A 9937-nucleotide genomic window follows, 5' to 3' on the forward strand; every position below is an offset into this window, starting at 1 on the left:
ATTTTAGCCTTGATAAGCTTTTGATATCCAATTTTTTGATACCTTTGTACTTTCCATGCCTTATTTCATTCATTAATAATTGGTATCTTGCAAGAAGAAGAAAATCGTTAGGATATAGATCTGGTAAGAGGGAGTACTAGAAACAAAAATTGCATGAGAACTTATTGAATTATCATTGACATGCAATATTTTTAATTCTTCATCATGTCTTGTTCGCATTTTTTTGTTAACAATTGGTATTTTTGTTTAAGTATCAATTGTTATCTTTCATTAGGTATGAGTTTAGATGAACTTTTATGCAATTATGACTTATTTGTATCATCTTTAGAATTTTTTTGCATAAGTTGTTATTTATAAATGGATTTCAAGTAGTTCATTGTTTACTTATGAGAATACAATTAACATGATCTTTATATGAATATATCATGACTCATTGTGTTTTTGAATCAATCTTTATCCTCCATAAACCTCAATTTTTGAAAAAAAATTTAATTTTGGCATTATTCTTTGAATGCTTTTATTGATTTTTATATACCTAAAAGGGGAAAAAAAGATGAAATTTGCATATTCACTTTCTTTTAAATGTATATGTTCATATGTTTATGCAAATGAATTAATGCTCATGCATGCATGCTTATTTGATATATTGCTTAAATGCATGACATTTATAAAGTCTTGGATTTATTCATTAAATTTCATGTATGCTAAATTTTTCATATCTCTTGCTGAAATTCAATACATTTGCTTAAGTGTTTTTTTTCTCCTTAAAAATTTTCAAGGAATAAATTATTAAGGGGAGTTGTGTTTTGAAAATGTCTAAATTATTTGGGGGTTCTTTCAAAATGCAAATTTCTCTTAAATTTTTATATATAAAAAATATGGGGAGATTGTTAGCTTTGATGCCTCAAGCTTTTGATATAACAATACTTAGGATAAAGTTTTATTTATATTTTCAAAGCCATTTGGTGAAAATAATTATTGAAAATTTTGTTAAACATTTCCAAATAATTTCAAAGACTTATAAAAGTACTCAAAATCATGTTTTAAATGTGTTTTAACTCATCTAAAAGTTTTTTAGTGTTTTAAACTCATTTTATACAAGTCTGGGAAGCTACATCAATACTTGGAGAAAGTTCTACCGATAGAACCAAACTGGTGAGCACTCCAAGCATTCCTCCAAGCTTCTACTGATACTCAGAGGGGCTTCTACCGATACAACTCCACCTCTACCCATACAAGTACACTTCTACCCATTCAAGTCCATTTCTACCTATGCAAGTCCAGTTCTACCCATACATCTTTTGAGTTGTATCAATACAAGTCTATATGTAACATTTCCAACTGCTAAAAACTATCCCCAATGGCTATAAAGGGTCACAAAATTGTCCCTTGTTGTATATGCACATCAAGAACACTTTAAGATAAATGAGATGAACATCCAAAAATAGAAATCAAGAGAAAAGCCTTCAATTCTTTATTTTCTTTATTTTCTCTTGTACATATTCACTGGGAGCTTCTTGTAATATCTTTTCTCACTCTGAAATCTTTGTATTTAGAGCTTAAATTTGCAAACACACGCCTATTAGAGGTTCACTATTAGTTTGTTCATCTTCTCATTGTTGTAAAGAGCATACTTACGATTTTTGAGATATAAAACCTTAAGTAGAGTGTAAAAGGTTTCTAGTTGAGCCACAAAAGCTAAAGGGTTTTAGTTAAGCCATAAAAACTAGAGGGAATGTTTTATCTTAACCTTGTGAAAAACATTCGGATTGTAAAGGTTCTACATTTTCCTTGAAAGGTAATTATTCAAGTATAGTGAATGTGGCAATCCTTGGTTGAGGTATACCAATGTAGTGGAGGTAGGCAATTGGGGTTGAACCACTATAAATCAAATTTTTCAAGCTTTTCTTCCCATTTTCTTATCATTTAGAAAAGTTCATAGAAATTCTTAAAATACAAATCCACCCCCTCTTGGAATTTTCAGGCCAAACTAGTTGCTTGTTAGCGAGGACTCTAGAGCAATGAAGCTCATTCTCAGCATTTCTTTTTTTCTATTCATGAACATACTAATGCTAATGTTCCATATGGTTCAAGAGGTGTTGGAGTGATGTCAAGGATAGAGGACCATGACTATTACAGGTGAGGGATGGCTAGTGAAGAGGCTTCCCTTATGCGTTATCTTCAAACGAGGAGGAACTCCTTCCTCTGAATTTTGATATATATATCTTGGATTTGTGGGAATGGGCCCAAGGGAGACAATAATGATTTACTAAATTTATGGAAGACCACCCCGTGGGCCCTCTAACTCGTAGTACATTTTGATCATTTATTTATTTTTTATTAATGTTTCTTAATAGTTAACTTGTATTGTCTATTTCTCGCAGGTGAGATGGTTTCTCACTTGAATGGTATTACAACTATTGTTGTTATTAACGTAACAACTCCATAGTGATTCCTACTACTGTTGTTTCCAACAGCAAGGGTGTTTCCACTACTGCTCTTAATTTTAGCATCGTCATTGCCACTTCTACTATTAATATTAGCATTGCTCGACAAGTTTAATATTCATATATGGAGTGATTGTTGCTTAATAGCTTGTGTCCTTCTACTTGCCAGAAGAGTTCTCAAGTAAGGAAAGCTGGTGATTCCCAATCGAAGAGGGGAAGGATGAAGGTGGCCATTCCTCATGGTCAAGGTCCTATTTCATCTCAAAATTTGCCTCATGCCTCGATTTCTATGAACATTTCATCTATTGTTGGTTTTATTGCTCCTACCTCAAGGGGTTTTCATGCTTCAGTAACTATATGCACAAGTGTGCCTTTTCGTACAATTATGGGGGCTCTTAACAATAAACCCTTCCTTCAGTTTGTTTTCCCTTACTTATTAGTAACTTGGGTAAAGGTTCAAGTTTTACGACTTGTGGAATTATTCTCTCTTTTTTGGGTATTATTGTAGTGTTCTAATTTTTTACTTCTATAAACACTTCAGATAAGCCAGCTTCTCCTATTACTGGTGTCACCCGCTACACTTTTAATAGGGTGCATAATCGCAAGTTTGTGAAGCTAGGTTTACTATCAATCGGGCTTAAAAGATTTGGTGCAACATTGGGAGTGGATCCAATCTATGGAAGGTAAATGAACTCACTTAAAGCTAGTGGCTAGCCAGGCCTAGGAAGAGAGTACAAAGGCTTGGAGTGAGGTTAAAACTGCTTGTTAAAATGTGACTTCTTTGGTAGAGGAAAAGAATTTGTTATGTGTTGAGAAAGTTGAGTTGGCTACCAAGAAGTACAAAGAAGCTACTTCTCGAGTTCAATAGTTAGAGGGCATACTTAAGGAAAAGAAATCTATTGAGCTTAAGTTGAAAGAGTATCTAGCCACTCAGTGCGAGGAGTGTGACCATCTAGGTGAGCAATCGTCAACCAAGAGTTAAGAGCTACTTGAATATCAAGAGTCTTTAGAGAAAGCGTGAAAAGCTATCTCAAGCTATTTTGGTTATGGTGATACTTTTTGGGATAGTATTTTGGTTGTTATCCAAGTGCTACATGGGCCTTTAAATCTAGATAGAGTGGACTTTGTCACATATTTTGGTGTTGTGAAGAGTTGGTTGGGCTTTAGCACCATAAACCCTTTAAGAGAGTTCACTAATTTTTGAGCAGTAGAAACACGGAAATTTACACATTTTTACATACCCTTTTTAAATTAAAATCATACAGTTTCGATAAAATTTTTGTCGAAAAAATAATTAATTTTTACAAAATTATTAAAGTGTACTTAAAATATGAACATGTTGAATTTTAGTTAATTTTATAATTAATATTGATGAATTTTGGTTATTTTGACAGATTTGCAAAAATGGCGAAAAATGGCTCGGTAGACACTAAGCGCAAAACCAAGAAGCAATTTGAAGTATCAAGGCAAACTAAATTTTAGCCTAAGACGGTCCAAAATTATATGTATTAATTCATAATATAATTAATTTTAATTTATATCCAATTTAATTTGGGTTAATAAATTATTATTAATTAATTATGAAAAAGTGCTCCAATTGAACTAAACTGAGTGAACCGAACCGACCAAGAAATGGACAGCCCAAAAACCGTCCCAAGAGCTGACCCAAATCAGCTTATTAGTTGATTATTAAAGCTTGCAAAGAGGCCCTTGAAGACTTGTTCAAGTTGCATTCAAACACCTCCACAATTGGCGGCTTTATAGATTTGCCCCAAGCCTAAATTAGCAAAGTTAAAACTATCAACCTTGCCACATGTGTGACCGGCCAAGGGAGGGCTCTTTGGCTAATAATTTTAACTATTTTTAGCAGCCCTCCTCAACTATAAAAGCCCCCTTAGGCTGGTCATTTTAAAAACACACCTCAAGCATTCACATCTTTCCTCTCTTCTCCCCACTTTCTCTCTTCTTTTCCATTCCAAAATTCCCTTACTCTCTTGCTAATTTCTCCTCTTGGGAAAGGTGCATTCATCAGCTATTTGGAGCAGCAATTAAGTGTTCATAGCAACCTTGGTTCATGAGGACAACGCTGAAGGAAGAACGGAGCAACTAGTCAAGCCACGAAAAAACATCGAATTTGATTCTTGTTCCCTATCTCTTTAATTTTTGTTGTTGTTATGCTGAACATATCTATGAATATTTTTGTTGTTGGAATGGTTAATTTAATCAATTTAGCTTGAATTTAATTCGTGTTAGGTTGATTGCATTTCGTTTATTAAAATTATTGAAATTGTGTTTATGTTGTTATAGGTCTCAGTAAGAGGCTTGATTAAGTAAAATCATGACTAAGTTATTCTTGCATTACAATTTTTAGGTAACAAATGAATTAATTATTTAAACGGATTAAAATTGTAATTAATGGACACAATACTTAATCAGTGCATGTTTAATCATCTAAGGTAGTTGAGGGTTAGATTAGCAACGGTATCTGACGATACATTTGCCTTGTATAACTTGCAAGATTATTGTGATTAAAATGTTTCAAGGTAAGGATACTTTGTTACCTCACATAGTCTTTTATGTGCTTATTAAATCGAGTTAATTGTTTGAATTGACATAGGGATATGTACAAGAGATTATTTCGATTTAATAAGTATGTATGTGCAATAACATGTTTGCCTATTAAGATTTGTTTAATCGTTTGAATTGACATAAGGATATAGTCAAGAGATAAATGGATTTTGGTAGGCGAGTATGTTCATAAGTTAGCAAATTACCGAGTTATCGTGAACTTATTCGTAACAATATAAACACGAGTTTAATAATTCTAAGTTAAGAAATGTTATTAATCTAACAAAATTATGTCATCTTGATTAAAATTGTATTTTGAAATCGTGCATTTGAGATTTATTTATTTAGTTCACTTAGTTTAAAATCTTAGTTTTTAATTACCCCCTTCAAACAAAATAATTTTCTTCACCAAAGTGTTTTAAATAGCATTCATAAATAATTCTTTTCACAGTCCCTGTGGGTACAATAACTCGACATTTACTTGTCACTTTATTACTTGTTGCGATTGTGTACACTTCAACATTTTCATTGTTTCAAGTTTTTGGCGCCGTTGCCGGGGACTGTGTTTTAAAAAAAGTCATTATTTGTGAAGTTGGTAGTTTTGCAGTTTTGTTTATTTTTCTATTCAAAATTTAAATTAGTTAATTTTTCTATGATTATTTCAGGTGTTTATGAGTATTGACCAAATCATCAATTTACTCCCTGTAGGCCCTGAGATTGAACGAACTTTTTGACAACGAAGAAGACAAGCAAGTCAGTGAATGACTGAAGAGATGAACTTCGAAAATCTGAATCAAGGAAACGGAGCAAACCTTGCTCAAAATCCTATCCTTATTGCTGATGATAGGGATAGAGCTTTGAGACAGTATGTCATGCCAGTATTTCATGATCTTAATCTGGGTATTAGGAGAACTGAAATTGAGGCACAATAGTTCGAGTTGAAGCCAGTCATGTTCCAGATGCTTCAGACAGTGGGCCAATTCAGTGGAATGCCTACCGAAGATCCTCACCTACACTTAAGACCGTTTACAGAGGTGAGTGAACCTTTCAAGTTAGCCGGAGTACCCGAAGATGCATTACAATTGATTTTGTTCCCATATTCACAAAGGGACAGAGCTCGAGCTTGGGTGAACTTATTACCACTAAACTCAATTTCAACATGGAAAGAGTTAGTAGAAAAATTCCTTATGAAGTATTTCCCGCCTAGCAAGAATGCTAAGTTGAGGAACGAGATCATTGCTTTCCAACAAATGGATGATGAGTCATTGTATGAGGCATGAGAAAGGTACAAAGAATTATTACGGAAGTGCTCTCATCACGGAATCCCACATTGCATACAACTTGAGACATTTTATAATAGTCTTAATGCTCACACGAGGATGGTAGTGGACACTTGTACTAATGGTGCTCTCCTTTCTAAGTCTTATAATGAAGCTTATGAAATCATTCAGAGGATTACCAGCAACAATTATCAATGGTCAACCAATCGAGCAGCGTCAAGAAGACAAGTTGCTGGAATACATGAAGTAGACGCACTTACTTCACTTGCATCTCAAGTATCATCAATATCCTCAATGTTAAAAAATCTTACTACTAATGGGTGTAATAGTTTTACAGCACAGCCACTAAATCAATTTGAAAATGTAGCCTGTGTTTATTGTGGGGAAGGACATTTGCATGAAGAATGTCCATCGAACCCAGAATCAGTGTATTACATTGGTAACCAGAACCAAAATCAAGGAAGGCAAGGGCTGCAATCCAATTTCTATATCCCATCATGGCGAAACCATCCAAATTTTTCCTGGAGTAACCAATGGGTAGGAAACAATAACAATTATGTCCAACCTAGATCGACCCAGCCACCTAGTTTTTCCTAGCAAGCTCAGAAACCAACCCAAGCTGAACCATCCAATAGCCTAGAGAATCTATTAAAGGCATACATGGCGAAAAATGATGCCTCTCTAAGGAATTTGAATAATCAAGTGGGCCAACTTGCAACTGAACTCAGAAATCGACCACAAGGTGCTTTACCTAGTGATATGGAGAATTCGAGGAATCCAGGGAAGGAGAATTGTAAAGCGTTAACATTGAGGAGCGAAAAGACTTTAGAGCCATTGCATGCGTTGAGATATTCAAATGCTAAATGAAATGCCATTGATATGTATATATATTTGAATATGTAAATTATTAGTGGATGTGAATAAGGAATGAGAAAATATTATATTATTGAATTGAAACTTTTGAACATAGCTTACTTGTTACATATTGCATTTTAAATACTTATATCAAGTTTATATTAATCGGATTATAGAAATATCACTAAGTTTTACTCAGCGTGCGATTTTGTTTTCCATGCGCAAGCTAGGTACTTTTTGACTTATCATCGACTCAGCATATAGAAACAAATCCTAAGCTCAAGTGTGGTGATATTTCATTTTGTAATGGCATGCACCTAGAAAGTCTTTTGTTGATATTGTCTATAAGTTGTGGTTATCTTAGTTGCTAGTGAAACGCTGCTTAAATGTGTATATGGTTGTGGTTAAGGCTATGTTGGTATGTTAGCCTAGTTTATATTTTGTATGTGTTAGATTTGTCAGAATCAATGATAAAGAAGCCGAGAGCAAAACGTTACAAATTCATTAACTTCTTGAGAGTAGTAGACAGAGTATTTAAGACAACCAGATAATAGCTAACAGTTAACTACTTTGTTTAACAACTAACTAACTCCTTTTAACTAACTTTAGCAATAATAGTAACTAATGAAATACTCATAACATGCCCCATGCTCGTTGATGGTTTCTCCCTCCTGTAACTTCATGATCATTGGTAAGAACTCTAAGCTGACACCTGAACTTATTGAACAATCCTGCTGATAATGGTTTCATCAATATGTCTTCAATCTGATCTTGACTCGACATGTTTGAATTTAGAGTGCATAACAAGATTCCTTACTACTGCAATAGTAGCTGAACTATCCTCTTGTTGTTTTCTAGAGCTTCAAGAAACTGGATTCCCTCCAAGAAACACACAATAGCCTCGCGTTGAGCGGCGATCATCAACATCTGACCCCCAACTGGCATCTGAATATCCTTCGAGCAAAAACTTCGAAGTTCGAGTGAATCTTAATCCAATATCCAAAGTCCCTTTCAAATAACGCAAGATTCTTGTGACAGCTTTAAAGTGGAGATCCAATGGCTTGTGCATAAACTGACATACTTTGCTCACAGAGAAGGCAATGTCTGGTCTGGTAATCACAACATATTGTAGAGCACCAACTATGCTTCTGTAAAGATGTTCATCTTCAGCAAGACTGCCTACATGAGCTGGTAAATGACAACTAGTTACCATTGGTGTAGGAGAGTCGTTCGATCTGTCAATGGAGGCCCTTCGAAATAGATCAATAATGTATTTCATTTGGCTAAGAAAAAGACCATCTTGAGTGTAGTTGACTTCAATGCCAAATAAGTAACTCAACTTCCCTAAGTCTTTCAAAGAGAATTGAACATCGAGTTCCTTAACAAACTAATCGATGGCACGAGAGTCAGTCCCAGTGACAATAATGTCATCCACGTATACTAGAACATAGAGCAACTAAGACCCCAAACGTTGAATAAAAAGAGAGTTGTCAGCTTTTGATACTTCATATTTGGCAATTAAAATAAATTCCTTCAGCTTGTGAAACTAAGCTCGAGGTGCTTGCTTAAGGCCATACAAGGCCTTTCTTAACTTGCATACTAGTTGTTGGCCCTCGCTCCCTTGTTGTTCAAAACCTGGTGGTTGCACCATGTAAATTTCCTCATGCAAATCACCATTCAAGAAGGCATTATTAATGTCCACTTGCCTGAAAGACTAGCCCAAGGAAACAGCCAGTGCCAGAACAACTCTGATCGTCGTTAGTTTGACCACGGGACTAAATGTCTCCTAAAAATCAATACCTGCCTCTTGGAGGTAACCCTTAACCACCAGCCTGCCTTTGTATCTGGCTACCAAGCTATCAACATTTCTTTTTACATTAAAAATCCATTTGCAACCTACAGCCCTACGACTTGCAGGTAAGGGCATAAGATCCCAAGTGTGATTGGAGAGTAAGGCATCATATTCTGTTTATGGAGCTCCTTTCCAAGCAGGACTTTGAAATGCTTTTGCAATAGATATGGGCTCCTTCTCAGTCAGGAAAGATGAGAACACTTTAGGTTTGAAAATGCTACTATTTGATCGAATTTACATGGGATGTGAATTCAAAAAAGAAGTAAGTCTTTCGTTATAGTCAGATTTATCACAAAAAAGGTAGGCACACACGCTACTACTGATGTTTCTACATGTTGACTTGTAAAAGAAGATCGAGCAACAGTAGTTGAACTGGAAGAAGAACTCATGTTAGAAGAAGCCTGAAGTAGAGGTATCAATCGAAAGAGAAATAGCTACAACCATAGAAATATGTTATCATTGATGGAAAGACCTAATCGAGCCCAAGTTAGAACGTGAACAGAAACCATTTTGAAAGGGAAATTCTGATCATCAAACGTAACATGTCGAGAGACAAAAATTTGACCATCTTCATCAAGGCACTTATAGCCTTTTTGATTAGTACCAACTCCAAGAAAGACACATCGTTTGGATCGAAACTGAAGTTGGTGTTGATGGAAAGGCATCAAATAAAGGAAACAGGCATAGTTAAACACCTTTAGCTGGGAATAAGTAGGTTTAGCTTTGTAAAGCTTATCATAGGGACTACTCTTTTGTAGAATAGGAGTGGGTAATTTGTTGATCAAATGAACAGTATGAGCAAAGGCATATGACCAAAAATCTAGAGGTACAGATGCCTGAGCCAAAAGGGTGAGTCCCATGTCAACTATCTATCTATGCTTTCTTTCAGCAACATCTTTCTGTGTTGATGTATCAGGGCACGTGACCCTATGTCG

General features: G+C 35.0%; 1 non-coding gene across 1 annotated transcript; it reads right to left on the bottom strand.

Moving 5' to 3' along the window:
• Positions 1–6232: 6232 nt before the first annotated feature.
• On the bottom strand, positions 6233–6339 carry LOC121218942 (small nucleolar RNA R71). The gene has a single exon (XR_005915423.1). It is a non-coding gene; the product is annotated as a small nucleolar RNA R71 (small nucleolar RNA).
• Between the last annotated feature and the right edge of the window lie 3598 nt (positions 6340–9937).

The sequence above is a fragment of the Gossypium hirsutum genome, chromosome D06, assembly GCF_007990345.1.
Source record: "Gossypium hirsutum isolate 1008001.06 chromosome D06, Gossypium_hirsutum_v2.1, whole genome shotgun sequence".
In the NCBI taxonomy this organism is placed as follows: Eukaryota; Viridiplantae; Streptophyta; class Magnoliopsida; order Malvales; family Malvaceae; genus Gossypium; species Gossypium hirsutum.